This window comes from Marmota marmota, unplaced genomic scaffold, assembly GCF_001458135.2.
Source record: "Marmota marmota marmota unplaced genomic scaffold, marMar, whole genome shotgun sequence".
NCBI lineage: Eukaryota > Metazoa > Chordata > Mammalia > Rodentia > Sciuridae > Marmota > Marmota marmota.
Genome location: NW_026000051.1, coordinates 7636603 through 7663387, shown reverse-complemented (window position 1 = coordinate 7663387; position 26785 = coordinate 7636603). Strand labels below are relative to the sequence as shown.

At 43.8% G+C, this 26785-nt stretch overlaps 1 protein-coding gene and 1 long non-coding RNA gene across 22 annotated transcripts in view; one reads left to right on the top strand and one right to left on the bottom strand.

Moving 5' to 3' along the window:
* Positions 1-26785, bottom strand: part of Dennd1a (DENN domain containing 1A) — a 462364-nt gene that overhangs the window by 86358 nt on the left and 349221 nt on the right. The gene's annotated exons all lie outside the window — the stretch shown is intronic.
* LOC125619653 lies at positions 19726-25690 on the top strand. Its single transcript, XR_007351187.1, has 2 exons — positions 19726-20002; positions 21779-25690. It is a non-coding gene; the product is annotated as an uncharacterized LOC125619653 (long non-coding RNA).

Sequence of the window (26785 nt, the reverse complement as noted above, 5' to 3'; positions counted from 1 at the left end):
CCTTCAATGGCCATCCTGCCTCTCTGTTCACCAATATCTATTAAGCACTTACTGTGTAATGGGTACAATGTTAGATACCAGGGAGGATGCAATGGAAAGGAAGTCCAAAGACTTGACCCTGAATTTGAGGGCCTCCCATGCTCTGGCCCCTGCTTGCTTTATAACCCCTTGTCCCTGACCCCACCCCATGGTGTACACTCCAGCCATGCTAAATGTTTGTGGTCTGTGAGTGCACACGACACCCTCTCACCTCAGAGCCTCTGCTCATGTTTTTGCCTGATGGTTGGTGCTCATGTGGTCCATTTGCGTGTGACTCCTGCCCCTCCATATTGTCATAATGTCCTGCAATGACCTCACACAGTGCACAGTATGGAGTGAAAGGGGAATCCTGGGCAAGAGGCCAGCAGACCTGGTTCCTTTAGCTCCACACTCACCCCAGCTGTGGCCCCTGGAGCAGGGATGCTCTCTGCCTTCCGTCTCCTCTTCTGCAACATGGAAGTAGTCATGTCTGACTCAGAGTTGTATTTTGAGGACTATAGGAGACCTGACATAGATGAGGTAAATGGTGGCCGCCTTAATGGTGTGAGCAATTTCCTCCCTGTCACTCTTATTAGACTGGGAGCTGTCTCAGGATCCCCAGTGTGAGAGGCAGGGTCTGATGCACCTGAAATGAGCGAGTGTGGGAGTCACAAGGAACTGTGTCTCTTGAAATCCAAAGCTGTTTTGGTGTTGAAAGAGTTAAGATTTGCTTGTGATTATAAACAAGCTCCATTTCGGCTCAGCACTATCACTGGGTGTGAGTCACAAGGCTTAGCAGGTGTGGGCAATAATTAAAGGCTTCAGCAATCTACCTGGGCAAGGTATTTTTGCCTCTTATTCCAAAGAGGAAACTCTCTCTATGGAGAGCAGAGGAGCTCATTAATGAGACTAATTAGGTGGAAAGGGGGTAGAGGCTGGCATCAGCTGCAGCTCGGAGGAATGAATCATTAAGCTCTGTAATCTCCTCTGCTGAACACAAGCAGATCAGGCTCAGGGCAGCAAGCAAGGCTCCCCCACCTGAGAACCTGACCACAGGCTTCTGAGGGCTGAAGGGCCTCACCTCACCCCTCATGCTCTGCCAGGAGACCCTCTCCACAAGCACACACACATATGCATACACGCACAGTACAGGGTCAGCTGCCAGAAAAAGAAGCAGATTGTCCTCGAGGATGCTTTCCTCAGCTTTGAGGAGCATGTGCTGGTTCAACAAGGCTTTCTGGACCCAAGGACTGGATCAAGGCTCTCTTCTGGGACTCCACATACACAGAATAAACTTGCATGTCCAGACTTCTTGATGTACTAGACACCACTGATGTTTAAATAGCAACAGAGTGGGTTTTGCTTCCTGAATCCTTCTCCTCCCTGGCCTGTGAGCTCAGTGACCTGGGGACTTGGAACTTCAGTGGCAGGCATAACCCAGATGTCACCAATACATTAGATGCTTGGTGGAACTGACAGGTGGGTGGCAAGAGGACAGATGGATGGATTTTGGCACTGCTGCTTTTCTCAGTTCTTGGCTTTGGCCATGTCACAACCTCTGTGAGCTCTAACTTCCTCACCTGTAAGAGGAGCAGAGAAAGATCATCCGTAGACGAGAACTTTCAAAAGTATAGGCCACTTATATGAGTTGCTCACTGTTAATTACTGTGAGTTTAACATTTCATTAAAAGAAAGAGGATGAACATCAGAGAAGTGGGCAAATAATTCCAATGAAGGCCCCTGTTGGGCTTGAGTTAGCCAAATGGCAAAGTATCCTTGGACAAGGCTCCTAGAACACTGGGCCCCCTGAAGGCTGGCACCTCTGTGGTGTTTGCACTGTTTACAGAGCATGTCACCTCAGCTTTTGAACAACAAAGACCACAAAGGTATAAACATCTTGCAAAGTCAATAGCTTTAAAATAAATGAAAAAGGGGTGGGGGCAGGGGAACAAAAGACCTGTTCCCATTAAACCTAAATACCAAGCCTCTGAAAGGGGATTGCTGGGGTTTCCAAAGCCCTTCGATTTTATGCACATATTATTACCCCCATTTTGCAGATAAACTGAGGTTCAGAGAGAATTATGTAGTTTCTATCTATCATACAGACTGGCAAAGCCTGCCTCCTCCTTTAAGGCTTAGTTCAAGTATCAATTTCCATGAGACTTGAAGCCACTTTCCTGGAACCTCTAACCCTCAAATGTCCAGCAGTAGTTTCCACTGTTTGTGCTGCTGGCCACCAGGTGACCTCCTGGTAGACAGGGTCTTTCTATTTATTTATTTGTTTGTTTGTTTGTTTGTGGTGTTGGAGATTGAACTCAGGGCCTAATGCATACGAGGCAAGCACTCTACCAACTGAGCTATATTCCCAGCCCCTAGACAGGGTCTTTAGGCTACAGTAGCCCCCCATTACCCACAGTTTCACTTTTCATGCCTTCAGTTACCCATGGTCAACTCTGGTTCAAAAATATTAAATGGAAGATGCCACAAGTAAACAGTTCATAAATCATGCACTGTTGAGAAGTGCAATGAAATTTTGTCCTCTTCTCTCCTGCCTGGGACATGAATCATCCCTTTGCCAGCATATCCACACTGTACATGCTACCTGCCCATTACTCACTTAGTAGCCATTTTGGATATCAGATCTACTAAGTGTTCATGGAATCATAGTGCTTGTGTTCCAGTAACCCTCTGGTAGTAGCCTAACACTATGTCACAGTGCCGACACAGTTCACCTCACTTCATCTCATCACGTAGGCACTGTATCATGTCACATCAGCATGAGAAGGTTGAGTACAGTGAGAGACACAGAAACACCACATTCACATAATCTTCATTACAGTGTGCTGTTATAATTTTTATATTTTGTTACTTGTTAGTGCTGTTAATCACTTACTGTGTTCAATTTATAAATTAAACTTTATCATAGGTATGTACAGGATAAAATAGTATATAGAGAGGCTGACACTCTCTGGGGTTTTGGGTATCCAACTGGGGGCCTTGGAATGTATTCCTGATGGATAAGGGGGCACTTACTATAGTTTTCATTCATCTCTGGATCCCACATGCCTGCACAGGCCAAGGCTCAGGGCAGGGCTGCAATGATTGCTGGATTCAACCAGCAGATGAAGGAGTCAGGATTTGAACACCCCTGTTCAACTGCAGGGCGGTCATGCCTTCCTCGCCCCAGTGGCCTCTGTGACTGCTGGCACTTCCAAGCCTCCTCTTGTTCTCCCTGGAGGGAGTCAGGCTGGATAGCAGCAGTGGTTACAAGACCAGAGGGAGCAGGAACAATGGTAATAAATATGTAAAATCTAGAATTCATTACATCCAGCTAATTCCAAATGCAACAGACACCACATCCTCTGAGACAGAGCCAGTGAAGGAGTCTGGCCTGTAGCAGAAAATTTAGAAAGTGGACCGGAATCATTCAGGTCCAACTGGACATGATCCTCTTCTTGATGGATAAGATAACCATAAGACTTGCTGTCCTATATTCATTGTGACCCAGGGGTATTCCCTCAGCCTGCCTCAGTTTTGGTTCCATGAGAGACTCTCCCTGAGATCCCTCAAAGGCCTCCCCACCTGATGACACTGGACAAGAAGTCCTCTGGACACTCAAAAGATGTAAAGAGACAGTGTTAACACAAGAAGTTAACATTAAATAAAGTAAACTCTGTCCCCTGGGGGTGGGGGAGATGCTCCATAAACCAAATGAAGTGAGCATCCTTCATACAGCGCACTTGAAAACAGGCACCTTCATGTGGCGCCTGCCTTCATCTATCATTCCCAAAGAGAGAGAGAGAGGGCTGCCAAGCCACCCAGGAAAAATGGCTAATGCTTACAATTCAGCCAGGCAGGAGGCCTGCCGGTGCTCCCCTCTAGCCTCCCACACTCAAAACAGCTCCTGTGGCGAAGGCTTCAAAGGTAGAAAAGCAAAAAGAGTTTCCCCTCTGCCCTGTGCCAGCAGAGAGAAAATCTTCCTGTCCCCTCTGTTCCTGTTCCTTCCCTCCCTCTCCCCCTCCCTTTTTCTCTCTCTCTCTCTCTCTCTCACACACACACACACACACACACACAACCCTATAGGAGAGAACCCAAACTATAGCCCTAGCTGGAAAGGAGGGGGCTGTATTTGACACTATAGACAAAGATCATGCCAAAAGCATGTGATGTGAAGTTATAGTTTCATTTCCTATTGCCAAAATTTATAGGGATTGGGGGAGATTAAAAGAGATAGAAAGCTGGGTGGGGTAGTGCACACCTGTAATCCCAGTGGCTTGGGAGGCTGAGATAGTAGAATCCTGAGTTCAAAGCGAGCCTCAGCAATGGCGAGGCCCTAAGCAACTCATTGAGACCCTGTCTCTAAGTAAAATACAAAATAGGGTTGGGGATATGGCTCAGTGGTTGAGTGCCCCTGAGTTTAATCCCTGGTACCTAAAAAAATAAAAATAAAGAGAGAGAGATAGTAGTTAGAGGCCGCACAGCATGGCACACAAAAAATTCTCCCATCTACTAATGTTGGTCCTCGCTAGATCATATTGATGGGGTCTCTACCAACAATGATAGGAAATCATCCTTCAGTAACAGCCAGTGTGGAACAACTTGAAGGGCATTGGACAAGTCCCCATCTTTTCTTGCTTAATCCCCTAAAACTTCTCCACCATTGACTACTTCAGTGGCAAGAGCTCCAAATAGAGCTCTTTCTCTCCCTGTGATTCTGAAGTCCCCAGGTAGATCTTGTTCTTGTTTTTTTAATATAAAAGTCAAGTTTGATCATTATCAGTCATTAATACTTTAGTGAAAAGTAGTAAATTTGGAGTCTAAAAGCAGTAAAGAACAGTCAGGGCAGATTTTGAGTTTCTTTTTCAGTAGGTGGCTAAGGCAACTTGTGGGTAGAGGAGCTGAGGGGGTTGGAGGTATTTTAGTACAGACTGGTGTCAGTGAAATATCTGGAAGAACTCAGTTTTCTTGTGGGGTAAATGCAGAAACGCAGCTGAACAACTGAAGGATGGGTTTGTAGTTGCTGTGAACACTGCTGACTGAGGTGCTGTGTGTGCAGAAGGATGCCCTATTGTTCCCATTCCAACACTAACAGTGACTTAGGTTAAATAAATAAACGAACAAACAAATAAATGCTGATTCAATTTGTAATGGAGCGGGTGACAAAAGGATTACAAAAATTTCAGAACACTGGAACAATGGGACAAGTTGAGATATATTCGGCAAATGTAAATTCCTATGCTTATTTTTAAAGAAAACAACTGAAGAAGTATTAAGGCTGACCTGTTTTTGTTTTTTTTTTTCCAGTACTGGGAATTGAACCCAGGGGTATATGAGCTATATCCCTAGTGGTTTTTTTTTTTTTTTTTTTTAAGTTGATGAGGTTGGTCTCAAACTTATGATCCTCCTGCCTCAGTCTCCTGAGAAGCTGGATTCCAGGTATATGCCACGGTGCCTGGCTAAGGCTAACCTTTTTTTTTTTTTAAATACATTTTTTTGTTTAGTTGTATATGAATACTTTTATTTATTTATTTTTAGGTGGTGCTGAGGATAGAACCCAGGGCCTCATACACGGTAGGCAGGTGCTCTACCACTGAGCTACAACCCCAGCCCTGCTAACCTATTTTAAAAGCAATTTATGTGGTAGATGTAAAAGAAGCATGTTCAATACATGTCCTGCAATGGACAATAGTATAATATGGTTAAAGAAAGAAAAAGAATAATGCAACCCACTGTAGTGACAGAGGGAGAAAACCTCACACTGTACTCAAGTGCAGAAGAGTCCAACAGAAAAACAAATAATGCAAGGCACATGCCATTTTAAATTTTCTAGTAGCATATTAAAGAAACAAGGGAAATGAATTCTAATAATGAATTTTTATTTTACCCAATATATAATTCCAACATGCAATCAATATAGAAAATCATGAATTTTACATTGCTTTTGTTGTTGTTACATTAAACCTTAGAAAACTGGTATGTATTTCACTCTTCCAGCACATCTCCATTTGAACTAACCACGTGTAGTCAGAGGCTATTTACTGGGTAGGACATGGTCAAGGGTATAACAGAAGTGAAGAGAAGCCCACCAGGCTCAGTGCTGGAGACCACATTTGGAATATTTGGTATTTGAAGCATTTTAGGAGGTATAGTGATAATCTACAGCTCAAAGACCATCTGAAGGCTTGGGGACAAGGAATCTTTGTGAGAAAGGACTATGTTCAAGCACTGGTAGAAGAATCATAGGCAAGTGATACAGGTGTTAATGTGGCTATGGAGCATAAAACTAGTGGATGAAAACTGTGATAAGATTTTGACTCTGTTTTCTATCACAGAAAGGTGTGTAGGCAGAAGCCAGACTGTGTAAGCGCAAAAGAGGACATTCACACTATAGGAAACTGAAGCCTCTAAGGTCCCTGCTAACTGGATTAGTAGAGATTCATGGCTTTGAGATGCTAAATATGTCTATGAAGCAAAAGGCTGGCCATTAACCAACAAACCAGAATGCACGTGTCCAATGAGGCTTCCTTCTTCAATCTTCTTCGAAGGTGAAAGCTTACTCTGGCCACCTTCACAGGCTGCCTTTGTAGTCCTGGTTGTCTGATACAAGCATTGTAGTGCCACTGACAAGTGAGGTTCTGCAGGGAACACTCTAGACTTAATCCTTGTCCCCCCTCCTCATTCCCCAACTGTTTCTCTGTGACCCCAGATTTGGGTGAGTTTGCTACTAAGCCAGTTGGCTATGTCTCTGACCCCGGGTTCTGGATATCACTACCTCATTGGAGAGGGACATGCAGATAAAAGAACCAGAACCAGATAAAACATGACAATGCCAAGGGACTCCTTTGGAGCAAGAGGAAGAGATAGCCCCACCTGAAGAGCTTGGGAAGGCCTCTCAGAGATGGCTGTTTTTCCCTCTCTCACTGGATGTCAGCTCCATACTGGGAACTGGGGATAACCAATCTGATGTGGCTTCTGTTACAGAAGTGCTATCAGCCTCATAGGAGACACAGGCACACAAACAAGGACATCAGCAGGTTTATGTGTTAGGACAGGGGCTGGCTTGGTATGAGGACGCAAAAAGAAGAGAAAGGGCCAGTTTCATCCTAGCTGTCCAAACAGGTCCACAGGACACCAGGGGAGTGCTGCTCAGCTGAATGTGAACAGTCTCATCCGTGGACCCAAGAGGGCATTCCAGGCAAAGACAGGGCATGTGAGAAAAGCCCATGGTACTCCTGTACCAGGGGCTTTGGGCTGATGGGAAGAGAATGTGAGGGAAATGAACAAGAGATCATGGGCCAGTTGGTGGGGTCTTGTATGCCAGGCCAAGGAGAGAGACACTATCCTATAGGCATATTAGAGTTTTAGGATGAAATCTGCAAGGAGTAATTCTACATTTTTTATATAAGAATTTTTTTCATTCTGTCTTCATTTTAGTAAAAATGAAGTAACATGGAGCTGGCAGATCATCTCTGCATCCCAAAGACAGTGCGACATGTGATAATGACTGTGAAGCGCAGCTAAGCCTGTTAGCAAGAGTGACCAGGGAACACACGCAGGACTGGTGCATTACCCTCCGCCATGGGCTCTTTGTTTGAGGATCATTAGGAAAGGAACCATTAGAAGAATGCTAGCCAGGTAATAGGAGGGAGCAGGTCGGCAGGGCTGTTACCCATAGAGAAATTAGCAAATAAAATTCAGAGAAGAAAGCGAGGGCTTCTGAGTTTACCCAATGAGGCTCTTGGGGAATAATGACACATGCGCCTACCACTTGAGGATCTCCTGAGGAGGCAGCAGACTGACTCAACGTTCTGCTCCGGGCTGCAGGTGAGCAGAAGGGCCATTTCCAGGAGGGGCTTGGAGGCGCAGGGACCCTTGGCACAATGACCAAGGCATGGCCTTGCCCTCAGGAAGCTCTCATTCTCTGACATGGTGGCTCTGAGTCTGGAGGGAGGCAAGACAGGCCTCATTCTCATTCCCCTGCAATGGGTAACTGGGAAAGAGGGAGGAAACTGGGCTTCCTTGGCATCCATTCCCTGCTACTTTGCTTAGCATCAAGCTCCTCTTGTCATAGTAAACAGAATGCCAAGGGGGTAAGAGAGGACATGCTATCATGCCAACGGGGGTGGGGTGGGGGGGGGCAGACAGAGGCACCATCGCGCTAACAACTCTTCCCACCTCCTAAATTCTCTTAGGCATCTGACACTCCTTTGCCCTGAAGACATGGAGTGTGCAATACAGGCAGCCCCTGCCCTAAATGCTCCGTCCACTCTGATGTTTCTCTAACAGCGGTGTGTACCCTCAGAAGTATTTAGCTTGAAGCAGGGATCTGATTTCAGTGTGAGTTGAACACTGCCCAGTGGTCCCCAGGAACAGCTTGACATCTGGGTGCAGTAGTGTATACCTATAATCCCAGTTATTTGGGAGTTTGAGGATAGCCTGGGCATCTTGGACCCTGTCTCAAAAAAACCAAAAAAAAAAAAAAAAAAAAAAAAAAAAACCCAAAAAGGGCTGGGGATGTGGCTCAGGGGTAGAGTGCTTGTTTAGCATGTACCTCAAAACCTGGAACCTCAAAAAAAAAAAAAAAAGGAAAAAAAAAGGCTTGAGAAGTCGTGTGGGGGATGAGATGGCTCTCCAGCAGGAGGCCAAGAGGGCATGAATGGGTTGAGGGAAGAGGGGAGGAGGCCAGGCATTAGACGACTACTACTGTGGCTTCTTGAACAGCTTTTGGCTCTTTCTCCTGAGAATAGTTTGAAAGAAAGGCAAACATCTTGGAATAATCTGTCTCTGGAATGCTAACAACATGCTGCTATTTCTGGGGACTACCACCCTCACCTTGAGGGCACTACATCCCAGAGAAACAGGGATCTAGGCTGGCAGCCAGAGGCTCTCCAGGCCACAGCCCTCTGGTGGGTGGTGTCTCTCAAATGATGGCTGCTTCAGTGCCATGAATTTCTACCTCATCTCTTGTATTGCTGGAAGAGGTTCCAAAGATGAGGTCAAATCCCCTAGGAATTCTTGCTGCAGCAATGAAACCAACTCCTTACACTGTTTAACCAAAGAAACCAGGAGCAGTATAAAGTAGATGGATCCTGAAGGTGGTCTACTGTGAGTTTAACGCCTGGTTCTGCCCCTTGCTTGGGGGTCCTGAGCATACCACTGTACTTCTTGGATCAAGCCTAATCAATCCATGAAGCTGACAGGATTTGGGGGAGTCTCTCAATTTCACAGATGAGAGAACTGAGGCAAAATGACCCTTGGGGGATTTACGCAGCTTTCCAGAGGGTAGAGCCAGGGCTAGGATCCATGACTTCAAATACTCAGTTCCACATCCTCCACCATGGGCTCTTTGTTTGAGGATCTTGGCTAATTACAGCTCCAGGTGGCATAGAGCAGCTAGGAATGGCCCTCATAGGAATCTTCAAGTTAGAGGTCCCTTTTAAAGAGCTAGGACAATCTCCTTCCCCAGCCTCTTCACAGTTCCTTCTGCTGAGGAACTCTCCCCGCACCATCTTTAATTATTCAGGGAACTCCCATCCATCCCTCAGGACACCTATGTTCCCTCTTCTTCTGAGAAGCCTTTAGGCTTCCCTGTTTTGTATTTTTCTTGCACATCATCTGTCCATTATAACCCATCACTGCCTCATGTTTTTAAAAAATGGGGGGAAAACCCCCAAACACAAAAACCCTGTCTTTCTGACAGAGCTTGAGGAGCCTGAGGACAAAGGGCTGTGCCTTACTCATCTCTTTGTCACTGGCAGCCAGCAGTACTGGATGAATACACACAGGGAGCCAAATGAATGTGTTTTGAATGCACTGTCTTAGTAAAGCCAGGGGTTCTGAGAGGCAGAAATATCCCAAGAGGACAAAGTTCCATTAATACCAGGCAGCTCTTCTTCCCCTGCATAGGTAGACATTCAAATGGTCCACGTGGCCAAGTGTCAACATCACAAGATAAAGGTTCTATTTCTTTCATCTTTCCAGCATGAAAGACATGGGAGGAGGTCAAGGGAGTGGGCAAAACACCAGGTCTGCCTGCTTAGAGACTATGGTGTCTCCACTCCCTGACGGAGGCCACAGATCAATATTAAGCAAGCATTTCTCAATTCCTTTAGAAGGACAATAGACAGATTTTGGGATTCTTTTAGAGACTAGCAGGAGTCCTGCTGTTAGAGCCCCCTTTAGTTCTTGCCCATCTCTTTTATTCTAACTTCCCACACTGATCTATCTTCATGGCCCATGACACACACAGAAAGTAAGTAACTGAGTGTTTTAAAGCGCTGTTTTTCTATTGTTTTAACGGTCCCAATAAGGGCACCATTGTTCCTTAGCGATATACACGCTTCATTCTAGTAATTAGCTGTCAGAGAGGACCCGACAGCAGCCTAATGTTGTCCGCTCAAATCATATTAATGAAATGCAATCCACTCAAATGTCCTGAATGCATATCTGTAATTGCATTAAGCAGAGAGACTGGGGACATCAGGATCAAACTTCAGTCTCTGAACAGAGTGTTACGATCAAGCACATTAATCCATTATTTCTTCAGAATCTGACAGCCAATTAATATACCAGGCCTTCATACACCAGGCATAGGATTGATGTCCCTGTCATGATTTTGTTAAAAAAAAAAAAAAAAACCATTAAAATGACTGTTTGTACTCAGGGATGTCAAAGTAAATGCTGGGTGTAATGTTTCTAATCAAAATCAATTGTTCAAAGGCGAAAAGGTAAGAAACAAACTTTGGAGGTGCATTGTCAGTGCTTCCAAAAAAGGAAATTTAAAGATCTGAAGTCTTGCTGCTTTTCTCGGCATTTTTAACAAAAAAGTAGCTAAAATTAAGTACCAGCCAGAGTTCAAGTAACTCAGCTTTGTCAAGTGATTTTGAACAGGACATGTATGGTGTGGGTTCTTTATTTTTATTTTTATATTTAACACAAATGGGTCCTCATTTTAAGGATCTCACTGATATTTACAACAAAGAGTATAAATACCCAGAGCAAGATTCCCCAGTCCTTAGTTTTCCTGCTTCACTTCACAGAACACACTTTGTTAATTACTAAAGCTGCCTTGCACAAATTAGAACTTCTTGTGGCCTGGAAAAGCAAAAATGAGAATAAATACCTCTTCAGATCTGCAGAACTGCACAAATGTTCTATGAATCAGACCCACTTGCAAGAGTGCTCAGGTCAGCGGTGCATTCCGGACTGTGATGCAATTTAATTAGAAGCTGCTATTAGGATACTTTAATCGATGGGCTGGAGCACAGAGAGAAAACTGCACTCTGTGCCACCAATGCCCTTGGTGGAACAGTGTCTGTGGAGCTGCTTGTACTTGGCTGAAATCAAACTCATCAAACTCACTGGCAGGACTTCCCAGGCCATGTGGGCTTGAGGACCAGGACAGGCCTTCCCAGGATAGGGGCACTGTCTGCTTCTCCAGTGCTATCTCCTACCACTTCCTGCCTCCCCAGCCACACAGCCATCAGTGCTGCTCACCTCTGTGAAGGGGTCTCTACAAATTATCCTTAACTAAAAACTCTCAACAAGAGCCTTGGTATCCCTGTCTCTCAAGCTGGGTTTGGATGTCTTCTGTGGGGCTCTCCCATCCCTGCTTATGGCCCCACTTACCACCTGTGTGGGAGGTGTCTGACTTTATTTTCTTGGGTGTGCATGCCCGGAGCTTAGGCACAACTACTTAATGGTGGTGACTCCAGAAAGCTTCCTAACTCCAACAGAGCATGAACACTTTTAAGGTTCTTTTTGCTAATTCTTTTTAGTTGTTGATGGAACTTTATTTATTTATTTATTTATTTATATGTGGTGCTGAGAATTGAATCCGGCGCCTCACACATGCTAGGCAAGTGCTCTGCCACTGAGCCACAACCCCAGCCCTCTTTTAAGCTTCTTCTTCTTCTTCTTTTTTTTTTTTGTGGGGGGTATTGGGAATTGAACTCAGGGGCACTAGACCACTGAACCAGATCCCCAGCCCTGTTCTGTATTTTATTTAGAGACAGGGTCTCACTGAGTTGCTTAGCGCCTCATTTTTTGCTGAGGTTGGCTTTGAACTTGTGAATCTCTTGCCTCAGCCTCCCAAGCCACTGGGATCACAGGTGTGTGCTACTGTACCAGCCTTTTAAGATTCTTGATGTGAATAACCAGGTGGCATCTACAGAAGTATTAGTGGTATAGATAAGTGCCTTATGGGTAGTATTTGAATTGCAAAAATAAAATATACCAAAATATACACATATCTTGTGTGGCTAACTGCAGAAATATTGGCTATTTCTAGTTTTATTTCCAGACTCATCTCTTTCCATCTTAAAACAAACAAACAACAAACAAACAAACAAACAAACAAAACATTTGCCATCACTCCTCTTTTTATATAGGTCCCAAACCTTGGGAAATGGGACGCTGACTTTATATGCAAAAACACAAAAGTAGGAGTTGTCTTCAATCCAGACCTCATGCTACAAGAGAGAAAAGGTATAATTATTGTGCAAGGAACCTAAAGAGTGTACATGGAGATACAGGGTATGAGAAAGATATGTGCACTTTGAGGGCTCATGTCAGAAAGATGATTTCAATAGAAGAATTTCTATGCTGACAACCAAGAGGTAACTTAAAGATGTAAAGCCTGGGGTGAAATACTGCTGGGGAATTCTAATTAGAAAGAAGAGTTCAACAACACAAGAGGGTGGGTAAGGATAGAGGTAATACTTAGAGTCCCTACTATGTGCACTCGATACATCATAATTTCCTATGTGTTCTCTTATTCAGCCTCCCCTGGGTGGCAGGAATTAATATTCCTATTTTATTTAGGGGCTCAGGGAAGTAAAGTAGCTTGTGGCTGGTAGACAGCAGAGCCTGTCCAAGGTCCAGAGAAGAGCAGAGGTAGAATTTGGATCCATAACTCTTGTCCCAAAGTCCATCTCTTTTCTCCATATCATGTCAACAATTTCTCCATATCAAGGTCAACAATTTTTCTTTTGTAAGCTTTAACTACCATTATAATAAAACATTATTCAAAATATCTGGGAGCCTAGAAGAAGAAGGGGTCCCAGAAAGCAGATGATGTGAACAGGATGGTGTCACAGAAGGGTTAGTATTCAAGTCCTGGCTCAGGTACTTACTTGATGCATGGGTTTGGGTAAGTTACCTAGTCATTCTCAACAGCTGGCTTCCTTACCTGAGTAATGGGATAAGTGGACACACTCTGAAGGGCTGTGGGGATGAGCTCATAGGTTAAAGTGCAGTGCTGGTTGAGGCAATGCCTGCTCACCTTTTCTTGGCCCTTCCTAGGCATCTGCACAACAACCCCTGATAGGTTGGGGGTTGAGGAGACAGCACAAAGAAATTAAAGGCTTACCAAGAATACTCAGAATTGCCATTTGGGTTTCACAGTTTGCCCCCGAAGCCTGCACTTTGTCCTGCTTGTGACTGGTGACAATGTTAGAGATGGGGATGTGGCTAATTCCTCCTTCAGGGCCCAGCTCAGTCACCTCTTCAGGCAAGTGCTGGTAAGCAACATCCCCTGGGTTGGCTGCCCTTCTTGCCTACATTAAATACCTCTGCTTCTTCCACCTGGTCCTCCCTCTCCTACCTCCTCTCCTTCCCAGCACAGAGCAAGCACCCTGCTGCTGCTGAATAAACTGAAGAGCCATGAAGCCTGGGCTCCCTTTATGCCCAGGCATAATAAAAGTCCCAGCCCCACTGCAGCTAAGCAGCCTGTGTGAAGCTTCAGTTGAAAAGCACAAAATCCAACAATTTACTTATTTTTTCCACAGGTTTCATCATTTGAACTATTTTAAATGAAGCATGCCACTTAAATACACCATGATCTTTGTCTCGTCTCTAAATGAACAAACATTTGTAATTGCCATTCAGACAAGACAGACACGAAAGGCCCTCATAGGTCACCACATCTCAGGATTCCAATTATGTCAGGTTGGCAGACAGGGCGGGGTTGGATTTTTTTTTTTTAAAACAAACTGAGGCAACAAGGGTGCCAATTTCAAGCTCCATATGAGTTCTTCAATTGTTTTTAAGTGAATCATGAACATTCAATTCAAGAAAAATGAACTCAGGCTGGGGCTGTAACTCAGTGGTACAGAGCTTGCCTAGCAAGCATGAGAGGCACTCACTGGGTTCCATCCTCAGCACCACATAAAAATAAAACAAATAAATAAAGGCATTCTGTCCATCTACGACTACAAAAAATACTAAAAAAAAAAAAAAAAAAGAAAAATGAACTCATCAGACACATCCTTTCTTCACTCTTTGGCAAACTCCTATAGAAGTTTAAAACCCACTGTAAACCAATCTCCTACGAAGCCTATCCTATTCCCTCAAATGTAGTGAATCTCTCCCTCTTTGGGGTTACTTAACAGGCTGCTATAATTGCACTTAGCAAACTACACTGAGAGTTCTCTGCATATCCCTTCTGCTTGCTGTGAAGGCAAAGACAGTGTTTTGTGCATGCCCACATCTCCAGTTCTCAGCGCTTGACTTATTGGCAACCTGGATTCATGAGTGCAGGGCAATGTCAGAGCTCAATAACACACTGAATTTAATGCAAAAATGTCACCCAAAGAGAAAACTGTACCATATCTGGGTTTCTCATCTCCAGCATCAAGGCTAGTTGCATTAGAATCAATTTACCCCAGAGTGCATCAAAAATAAAAGCCCACAAACTTTCTCTTTTTTTTGTCCCATGTTTTATTTGTGCTAAGATATACATAAAATTCACTACTGTAACCATTTTATGGGTACAGTCTTCAGGTATTTAATAATGTTGTGCAGAGATTACCACCATTCAGCCCCATCCTTCTTCTCATCTTGTAAAAGGAAACACTATCCACTTAATAGTGTCCCATTGCTGCTGCCCCTGTCCTGTAACCACCAGTCTATTGTCTGCCTCTATGATTTTGACTTCTCTAAGTTCCTCCTATAAATGGAATCAGATACTATCTCTTTTTTATTATAGGCTAATTTTACTTAGCATACTGTCCTAAAGGTTCACCCATGTGTGTAGCATGTTTCAGATTACCCCCCCCCCTTTTTTGTACTGAGGATTGAACTTAGGAGTACTCTACCACTGAGCAACATCCCAAGCCCTTTTTTAAAATTTTTTATTTTGAAATAGGGTCTCACTAAGTTGCTTAGGGTTTTGATAAGTTCCTGAGGCTGGCCTTGAACTTGCAATGCTCCTGCCTCAGCCTCCTGAGTTACTGGGATTATGATTATAGGTGTGTGCCACAGCATTTGGCAATTTCCTTCCTTTTTAAGGTTGCACAATATCGCATTATATGTATATACTAAATTTTACTTATCCATCCATCTACTGACGGACACTTGTGTTGCTTCCATATTTTCGATATTGTGAATAATGCTGCTATGAATATGGGTATATAAATATCTGTGTCCCTGCTTTCAGTTCTTCTCAGTATATATCCAGGAGTGGGACAGATGGATCATGTGACAATTCCATCTTCACTTTTTGGAGAAACTGCCACACTGCTTTTCATAGTAGCCATATCATTTTACATTGTCGTTAACAGTGCACAAGAATCACAACTCCACATTTTTGTCAACTCTTGTATCTTCTGGCCTTTTCTGACAGTAGTCATTCAAATGAGTGAGGCAGCATCTCTCTGTAGTTTGTATTTGCATTTCTTCAGTGATTAGTGATGCTAGGAATCCTTTTATGTACTTATTGGCCATTTGTACACATTCTTTGGAGAAATGTCTATTCGAGTCCTTTGTCCATTTTTGAATCATGTTGTTTCTATTGTTGAATATTATTATTATCAGGTATATAATTTATCAGTATTTCCTACTATTCCTACTTTTTATGGTGTTGATGTTATAAGTTTTTGAATTTTCACAAAATCCCATTTTTTAAAAAGATATTTATTTTTTAGTTGTAGTTGGACACGATATCTTTATTTTATTTTTATGTGGTGCTGAGGATCAAACCCAGGGCCTCGCACATGCTAGGTGAGCACTCTACCGCTGAGCCACAATCCCAGTCCCCATTTGTTTATTTCTAATTTTATTGCTTGTGCCTTTGGTATTGTATCCAAGAAGTCACTGCCAAATCCTATGTTTTGAAGCGTCTGCCCTGTGTTTTTTTTTTTTTTTTTTTTAAGATTTATGGATTAAAGTCATTTAGATCTTTGAACTGTTTTGAGCCCGCTAATTTGTAATGTCTACAGAGAAATATTTCTGAGCAGTATGAACCACTTTCTTGGACTTTTTTTAGGGGGAGTAGTGACAGCACAGACTGAAGTTAAATTTCTGCCTTTGCAATGTCTAGCTGAGACCCTGGTTATTTAACAAAGCCTTTGTTTGCTCGTTGATTAAGCAGGGATAATACCACTTACCTCAAAGGGCTGCTTGGGGAGAGCAAATTAAACAATTCACATAGGTGCTTCATACAGTGAGCCTGGCAGTGTTTTTAAATGGGAGCTGTTTGGGGTGGGCAGTTTAATTCAATTAAGATCCTGGATTCATGAGTGAGTCAGATGGACCTGAGACCTCATTACCAGTTATGTGACCTTGGGATGGTCAACTGCCCTCTCTATGCCTTTGCTTCCTGTCAAAGCTTAACATCAGCAATGCCTCTTCAGATGACTTCAAGGAAAAGAAACTAGCACAGACCCTGGCACAGAGACCTGTAACAAATGGCCTCAAGGAACCATCTTCATCTTGTGCCTCCAACCTCCTAACACCAAATCCACTCTGCACCAGTCAAGTTATGTATGTTTCTTGAAAGACTGCCAGACAGGTGACTTTAACTGTCAGCATCTGGCCAACCTGACTTTGTAGAACTCATGGACAGCTCACCTATTGGTACAGTCTATTCAGAGGGGGTTCTCCTTGAAACAGACCTTGGATGACTCCAAGTGTAAGCAGATGTATACCTTCTAATACTGGTGATATCCTCCTCTGCCATTTTCCCGGGCTCCAATCCTTCTGGCAGGCCAAGATAATCTTTTAAAATGCTGATGAAATCCTGTATTTCTACTATCATTCTCCAGTGGATCTCCCCATCTCCAGTAGGTCTTTTGCCTCAGCAGGGTTTCATGTTCAGTCAGTAGGAGACACTTAGTTAAACCAGGTTTAGTACAGTCATGTGTCACTTAATAATGGGGATACATTCTGAGAAAAATGTCATTAGGTGATTTGGTTTTGCCAACATCACAGAATGTTCTTAGACTATATGGTCTCTGTGTGTGTGTGTGTGTACGCCTGTGTGCCTGTGTATATGCATATATATACACACGTACACACATGGATTTGCTGGCATAGAATAACATGACAGTAAATCAAGTCCAAGAGAAAATGATGCAGTTGAGAGGTGTAAACACAAGATTTTTGAGGCTGCTGCCGGCGTAACAGCATACTACTTTACAGTAAACTTTTTTTTTTGTAGTTGTAGATGGACAGAATGCCTTTTTTTTTATTTGTTTATTTTTATGTGGAGCTGAGGATTGAACTCAGTGCCTCATGCATTCGAGGCAAGTGCTCTGCTGTTGAACTATAGCCCCAGCCCTACATTAAACTTTTTTAATAAGTAGAAGGAGCACACTCTAAATTAATAAAAATACACTACAGTAAACGCATAAACCAGTAACACCGCTGCTTATTATCAAGTACATGTGCTGACCATCACTGTGTGTGCTACTTCCACATGACTCGCAGCACAGTGGGTTGTTTATGCGAGCATCACCACAGCACTAGGTAACAGGGCTCTCTTGGTGCCATTACCATCCCGTGGGCCTACTGTCATGTATGCAGCCCTTGTTGATTGCAACTCTGCGGAGCAGCGCTTGATTTATTGGCAACTGTGGAGGGATAGCACAGCCTTTATGGTACATGTGCATTTCCAAGGGAGAACCAATCAAGTGTCCTCCCAGAGTCTCTTGACCCATTGTTAGTCTGAGACACAGTGGCCATTCTCCTTGAGACAGAACTGCAATGGAGTCTAGATTTTCCACAACCTCTCCCTCTCTTCTGCTCCTTTCTCAGCCCACTTTTGTGTTAATGGCGTGGAACTCTTTGCTTTGCCCCAATATGTTGCACCCCTCATTCTTGTGTGTCTCTTCCTGGAACAAGTTCCCTTTCTCCATCTGGTGAAACTGCACTTACCCTTCAAGGCTCAAAATATCCCCCCAAGGACACCTGCCCCTCACGTCATCCCACCTACTCCACCCTCATAGTACACTGTGGGGATCCATTTTAGCAAAGGATGACATCTTTGCTTGCATTCTGCCCCCTTTGGGAGGTGAGCTCCTGAGAGGCAGGACTGCGAATGATCTGTTTTTGCACTCCAGGCACTAGGCCTGCGCAGAGTGAGTGCTCAATAACACTTGATAAAAGCTCACTGAATGTCAGAAGGAGCCATTCAGAATTTTTAAAAAATATGGCTTAAATGTCTTAGGTTTTATAGACTTAAAGACTCTTTATTTCTCAGAACATAAATCCTTAGCATCTGACTATAAATTCTTAGAGGATTTAAGAACATCATGTACTTTCTGCTCTACTGAATACAGAATCTGAGAACAGCAGAGCCAAGGGGCCCTCAGAGACCTGCTGACCGTGCTCTGTCATTTTCAAGATGATGAAACTGAAGTTCAGAGAAGGGAGGGGCTTGCCCAGGCTCAGTCTTCCTGATGCCCAGGCCAGTCCTCTTTCCCTGCAGCTCTGTGGACCACCTGAGCAGTTCCTCAGGGGCCTGGAGGTGACCTGTCAGAGATCACAATCCATGTTCTTCCCCGTGCCTCACTGAGTTGAAGCAAACTTCTCCACAATGGCACCAAAGTGTCCTGGTTGGTAATTATGGACCTGACAGTCATGATGAGCTATGGCATGTATAGAAAAGGCTACAATAAAGTGGCAACAGCATGACACAAGACCCCCGCCCCCCTCAAAAAAATAGTCTGGCTGGTGTTCACTCTTAATGTTAAATGATGAAGTCTTTCGACAGTCACATATTTTTTCAAGATAACTCTGAAGGAACTCCGTGATAATTTGGCATCAATATCCAACTTATGTTACCTAACATATTTTAGCAGCTACAACTCTGTGTGATAGATTCTATATGGACAGATCTATGGTGATTGGTAAATTACAATATGTATGAGTACAAATGCTTCTAGGAAATGGGGCTCTATGTAAATATGTGATATTTTACACAGAATCCATGCAACTTACATACATAGGTCATTGTGACTGATGTGTAAACAGATAGACCTTGGAGAAGAGTGCTTGTCTTTAAGGTGCTAGGGCTTACTTCTTCTTTAAACAATGGATTGTGAAGTGAGAGTCAGAGGCACCCTCTACATCTTGAGGCACGTAAGCAACACAGCTTTAAAAGAGTTAACACGTTCCTACCAGAAGTCCTAACAAATTGAATCTTATTTAATTAGATATTGTATTTGGGGGAGAAAATGAAATAAAATTCTTTCATTAACTAAAAACCAAACTCCCTTAAAGGCAACAATATGTTCCTCTCTGTCAGGACAGAATGGAATGAAATCTTTATTTTAATTGGGGTCAGATGAGGAGCCATTTGGCTTCAGATGCTTTGTTTATCAGCCCTGAGCTTTATGGCTGAACCGGAACGTGAAATATTCCATTACACAACCGTTCCACCTAAAAGCCCGATTTCCCAACGATTTTTCACATGTTAAATGCTGTAAATATAGCCCAAACTAGCTTTGAAATTTAGAAATAGAATATTTAAAGATTCTCCAGTGACATGATGCTCCTGGATGGCTTTGGGTCTGAGATGCTGTTTCTTCTATCCAGCACCGTGGCCTCTCAGACAAGTGCTGGGATCAGGAAAAGCAGGCTAGGAACACCATCCGCAATGTCGCTGCTTCCAAGCATGAGGAAGTATGCCCCCTTCATGCACCTGAGCTGAAAGGTTCCAGATACAACAAGCACATACCGAGCTCCTCGAGGAGAAAACAGTGAGGTAAGTAAGAGCAAGATGTTCTGTATTAGAATTCTAATCCTAACACTTCTCAGCTGGGTGATCTTGGGCAAGTCACTGAGCCTTTCTGTGCTTTACTTGTTTCAACTGTACAGTGGGAAAAACAACCTTCGCAGGATTGCTGAGAGGATTAAATGAGTAACGTGTAAAGTACTTTAAGCAGTGCCTGGCTACTTAAGTACTGCTGTTGTTGTACTACTTAAGTATTGCTGTTATGAATTTTAATACATATTTCCCTATTTATCCTCATAACAACAACTCAGGTAATTAAATCCATTTCGCAAATGAATAAACTGGTTCCAGAGGGTAAGTTCCTTACTTGGGGTCACTGCTAGAAAGTTATAGCAGGAGAATTTGATAACCCAGGGTTATTTTAGGTTCAGGCTTCTTTTAGGGCAAACAGAATAAACACATATTCAAACTTCAGAACCCAGATGGCTCAAAATTTCTATATATTCTTTAAAGAAGAAACACATATATTTTCATATGAATGACCGGGCTGAGAGGACCAAGTGCATGACCACTAGTGCTTTCTCTTAAGAGACCCAGAACCTCTGTCAAGAGGGAATTCTAAGCAGATCTTATCTACCCACAGAAAGATGGCACAAGTCATTTGATAGAGTAAATGATTCAAAATTTAAAAATCTGCATCTTCACTATCATTGAGGATAACAATAGTCACAATTAAGTATATTAACTCATTCCCTATGCATTTATGTGCAACGCTCTAGGCTGAAAGCCATTCAAGTTGGTTATGTGAGATTTCCACTTCTTCCCAAATGAATTAAAGCAGAAAATATTAATATAGAAAAGTTTTTTTTGGTCTTAAAATAACTAGTGTTCAGAGAGTCAAAAAACAGTTTCCATTGGTACTGTGAAACTTCATTTGGCTTTATTCAGTTCCTCTTAAAATGTATTCACTCTGAAAACAACTTTCCTTTTATCTTTTCAAGTTCTAGCATCAAAATCCATCTAGAGTTTCAGGATTCTTTTTCAAGCACATCGGCAATGGGTTAATGATGACATTATGTGACAGCTTCCAAATCATGTAGGCAAAGTGAGATGGAGCTAATCAAGGAAATTGCCTCAGTGACACTAGGCAGGTCCAAGGCCAATGTAAAATTTTGGCAAAAGGCAATTTTTTTTTTAACTTTCATTTTTGGTGATAACAGTGGCATGATATTGTGTACTCTTGAGAGTCAAATTCCAATACATCTTTGAAATTTGCATTCACACATGCTTACGAAAAATACAGCCATTTTAAATTAAATGCATTATTCATGGTTTGTAAATTCCAAGACGACACCCATGAAGTTTTCTGTATATGTTTTCCTGTCTTCAGTGAAATGCTCTGTTCTGGAAACTGTAATAAAATGAGCTGCTTCCACTATTTCACAGCAGGTATTTTGATTTGATAGTAATCGCTTTTCTTTACAATTTTAATATAATTGTGCCATGATCTTTTGACAAATGAGAAAAGACAAGTGGACATCCACATGTAGATAATTCTCTAATTGCACATCTCCAAGTAAGGAAAAATGCTTGTTTTAAAAGTTATTGATTCTCTTAACCACAGAATTCAAAGCGAAGGTGGCACAAACATCTAAATAAATATCAAAGAGGTGTCAAAGGTAACCAAGGAGGGACCAGGTGAAGTATGAAGTGTTAATTGTATTTTTAAAAATATAAAAGAATAGAGGAAAAAAAGATGGATATACTGAACTTCCAATTATCATAATGTTGTCTTCTTCCTAACAGATTTTTCAAACTTGAAAAAAACATTGAAGTCAGAGGAATTCAGAGCAGTGTATTCCCGGCTATGTCCTTCAAACATATCATACTCTGTGTGCACACGGTTTATTCAAATACAAAGTAAAATGATGACTTACAAAGTGCATGTTTACATCACAATGTACTAGCAGCCCCCAAAAGACAGAAGGAATGGAACACGAAACAAAGAGTGAAGAGGGAAAAATCTGCCCTTTTGCATCTCCCTGATAGGGTACTGGGGTCCTGCCTCTGATGTGAGCAGGAGTGGCACACCTGAGAAGCCTCACACTCAAACCTGTGACTGCACACAGGGGTAGGGGCGGATTGCAAAATCGAGAGACCCGCTGGACAGTGATCATGCCCAAATTGTCCAGCTCTGGCAGACAGCAAGGCAAATGCGAGGAGGCCCAACCGTGTAGAAGAGGTTTGCCAAAAGAGACACCCCTGAGGTGACAACCTGCTGTTTTGGACAGCACGTGAGATGTGCAGTCAGATGAGTCTGTCTTCTTATTTGCCACCAGCTAGCTCACTAAATCTGCGTGAACCTGAGGTTCACTCCCCTCTGTGGAGCAGGAACAGAAATCCTGATCATCGCTGCTGGGAGGATCAGGGTCTAGCAGCACAGTGTCTTCCACATGGGAGGTGCAGGATGCGGGTAACACTCAGCTCCTGCCTCATCTCCCTTCATGGCCTGGTTTTCTAGTCTCTTCTCTGAGCTGCTGATGGATGGCACACCCCTGAGGAACAAGCCGGGGCTGGCCCTTTACTACCCTTGGTGGCACCAAAAGTCTCTTTAGGTCTAGGTGAGCCCACCCTGCAGAGGCAGCCAGGTTTTCCTTCCAAATTCAAGATCTACCATATCAACTGCACACCAGGGGCCACCATGTGCATGCCACTCCAACCTCAAACTCCAGCTTCCAGCCCACTGCTTTCCCTTCAATTGGCCTGCATGTTCCTGTCCTTGGCCAAGGAAATCTCCATTCAGTTACCAGTTGCATTCAGCAGTCAGGGTCATCTCCAATTATTTCATCTTCTCACTTCTGAGAAGCCACCTCCTTCCAGAGGAACCATCCTGCAAACAGTCTACAGCCATCTCTGTCTCTCACATTTTATCACTCTTCTCCTGAACCAGCAAGGTTGCCTCTTCCAAGACTCAGCAAAGTTAAGAGAAATGTCGGTACACTGCATGCCTCCCCTGAGCCCCAGCAACACTGCCCAGGCCCTGTGCACTCACCTCCCCACCATATGGTCTCCCTCTTGTCTCTCTTGTCCTACTGTGAGCTCTTCAGAGACAGAAGCTATTCCTTATTGATCTTTGTGCTCCTGGAATCTTCCCCAGATCCAGGCAGTGGCTGGGTGCCGAGGACAGTGGGGAGAATCTGTTGATCACATCTCTGTACACATTATACACAAATAAAGCTAAACTAATAGAAGGACACATGGAATGGGATAATCAGACTGTGAGTGCAAAGGGGCACAGGCCCAACAGTGTCCTTCACAAGAGAAAGCAGTGGGAAGACCACTGTGGAGTACTTCCCACTTTACCTAGCGTGCATGTATATCCATCTGCTATTTTTTTGTGAACAGCAAACACATGGGTTGGGCAGAGTACAGATTATTACTCCCAATGTACAAGTGAAGGTGCAGAGGAGGAATGTTATCTGTATCAGAACATACAGTATAACTGGGAGATATGGCCCTGCCTTTTGGACTCCACACTAATGACCTTTCCACCAGACCATACCACTACCCATAGCCTGAAAGAGAGAAGATCCCAGTTCTACGCATAGCCTCGCTAACACTGTTGATTATGTCTAAGAACAAAGGTTGTAGCCTTGAGTTTTTTTGTTTTGTTTTTTCCTTCTTCCCAGCATGGAGGGAGTGGGGTTTAAAGGCAAGGCTTTTCACTGAAATAACAGATTGCTAATAAAAGAACATTTTAAAGGTGAACAGGAGGAAGCTCCCTGGCACCAGTATGCAAGAGAGATTAGAAACTCTTTGGGAAGTGTGTGTGGGAGAGGTGCTGTGCAGGAGACTTGAGCATGGAACAGGTAACAAGGCCACAAATCCTTCCAGTTTTGAGATTCTCAGATATAAAACATGACTTAGGACAGTAGTGTGATCTCAAAAATAGGCCAGGAGGCAAGCTGTGCAGAAGGCTCATGATTCCCTCCTCTTCCTCTCATTGCTAAGCCCCTACTCATCCTGCAAGTCCCCATCTCTGGAAGACTTCCCAAAGTAGAACCCCTCTGCTCTCTTCCAGATGTCCAAGGTGGTCAGACCTGGGCCCAGTCCTGTCTTTGGCATGGGAAGAGTGGCCTTTGGAAGTCACGGTGCTCTTCTGGGTTACATAAGGATTGGAAGGCTAATGCAGGTGATGTGCTCAGCACCACACCTAGCAGAGTCAGTGTTCAGGAAGAGGCAGCTGCCACGTCTGCACCAGGGCTGCTTACTACATGGGGATGAGAAGCTTGTGCCTCTTGACTCTGAATTCTCTCTCATCCCTGCACAGGCTGGCTGGTATGGAGTCAGCAGTCAGCTGACAACTGCAGCAGCAGGACACAGCCTGGCTTCAGGACAGACCTAGTTTTCACCCTAGCCCGGCCACTTTCAAGTTTTGAACACTGGGGAAGATCTTCTTCATTCGAAAATGTGACCAATATTAGTGTTTGTACCTCCTCCTTTACAGTTTCCTGTGAGCATTGCAGAGTGCTTTGTGAACAAGAGAGCACCAAGCTGATATCAGCTATCACATGTTGCAGGGCGAGGCTAGAATGGGCACGAGAGAGACAGAAGGGCTGCTGCCCTGCTTGGCTGGGGGCTGGGGACTGTCTGTGGTCCAGTGTCTCTTGGTTTCCCAAGAAAAACCCAGCAGTTATTGTGCCCTCATGACTTGGGGGTCTCCACTTTGCTTATATGTGGAAGCTGTGTGTGGTCAATCATGCGGGAAACCAAAATCAGAGAGAAAAATGACAAAAGGAGAGATGGAGAAGAATATAGTGGATCGAGTAGGTCAAAGTGTTCCTGGAAAATAAAAGCTCCAAACAAGAACTAGCAGAATGGCAAAAAGGCAAACAGACGATCAAAAGCAAGAGAACAAAATGCAGGCCAGGAAGTCAGTGCCAAAGAATTGATTAGTCAAGCATATGAATCTCTCATGCTGAAGCAGAAATATCACAGCTCCGGCTCCTCACTGTGGAGCCCTCTCCTCATAATGGGAGACATGAAGAGGCCGAGGAATAAAGCAACTTTCATTTTTCTTCCGTGAACGCAGAGGGCCAGGCCCCATGAGGACCTCGCCTTGTGCTGGCTTCGAGGGGGAGCGTGGCCCCTGGCCACGGGAGTGGGGTGCGAGTGAATGGGCTGGCACTTGGTTCACTTCACTTGAAAGCTCAGAGGCCGCTATAGATGCAGATCTCGGGCAAGAACAGCATCCTGGGACTAGGACTTGTAGATTCAAATGAGGAAAGGTGAGTGTCCTTCTCTGCATCGTGGGGACTAGAGTTCCTTCGCATCTTTTTTCAGTGCTCCTTCCTCGCTGCATGGGCCCACTGGCTATTCCAGCAGCCAGCACTGATGGAGCATCACAGACCTCAACAAAGCAGGAGCCAGACACCTACCAACTGAGGTAACGGGAAGATTCCTGAATGTGTGGAGGTAGCCCCTGACAGGGTGCACATAATTTTGCTGCAGCATTCAAGGACTATAGCTAATTGAAACACTGGAAGGAGGGGCAAATTTGGAGTCAGCAGACATTGGCTCAAATACTAGCTCTGCCATTCATAGGTGTGTGATCTCAGCCAAATTCTCCGTTTCCTAAACTGGAAAATGGGTATAATAATCCATGCCTTTGGGGTTGCTGTAAGGATTAAATTAAATGGGATGTGCAGGTGTCTGAAAGTATTTGCCTCACTGTTGTGCAATGTGGGTAATCTGAAGCTGCCATATTTTAAAACACTTCGGGTATTTTAGAAACTAGAGAATGACTACTAAACTGTAGTGCTTCTCTGAATGGGCTATAGGAATTTGGATCATTTCAGCTATTACTACTAAAATGTCAGTTTGAGGCCCTGACACCTTGTGGGGTGGCTCTGATATGAGCTCTGGGACTAAGAGGTCAGGATAAGTTTTTCTGTCAACTCCAATTCCCAGTCCTCCTTGTTCAGCCCACACCCCAGTAAGAATCATCCTGGAGCAGGGAAGAAGCTGAGACTTCACAGGCTTCAGAGTCAAAAACTCAGGTTGGAAGCCACCAGTCCTCTGTAGTAAAAGAAAGGTCTTTTTTTGTTGTTGTTGTTGTTGGAGAGAGAGAGAGAGAGGAGAGAGAGAGAGAGAGAGAGAGAGAGAGAGAGAGAGAATATTTTTAAATATTTATTTATTTAAATATTTATTTTTCATCTTTATTTTATTTTATGTGGTGCTGAGGATCAAACCCAGCACATGCCAGGTGAGCACGTTACCGCTTGAGCCACATCCCCAGCCCAAAAAGTCCTTTTTGAAGTTTTCTCTGCACATTGCTTACATGTTATTGGAAGTTACATGTAGGAAGCATGTTTTTAGGGGAATCTCAATGGACAGGTGAGACTGAACAGAACTGAAGCAACTGGAAGATTCTCTAAGACTTACATGCTACACTGTTCCTCACCTCTTTATCTGATTGCTAAGAAGGCTAGCAAAGGCCCAGGTCTGAGGATGCCAGAGTGGAAGTCTCTGGGTATCATCCACTCCATCTTTTCCTTTTACTCTTGGAAAAACCGAGGCCCCAAACGGTTAGGCAACTTGCCTCCTGGTTACACAAGGAACTGGAAGTATTGTTTGGGTTAATGCTGCCCCCATCCAGTTCCAGAGTCAACACACCAAGACTTGCCTTTGACCACTGGTAGGAAGAAACTAGTTGGTTGTTTCATGGACAGAATAGACAGGACAATGTATCTGAGTCACTGTGACTGGAAAGCAAATGACTGCATTACTGAGTGACATACCCTTGTTGATCAT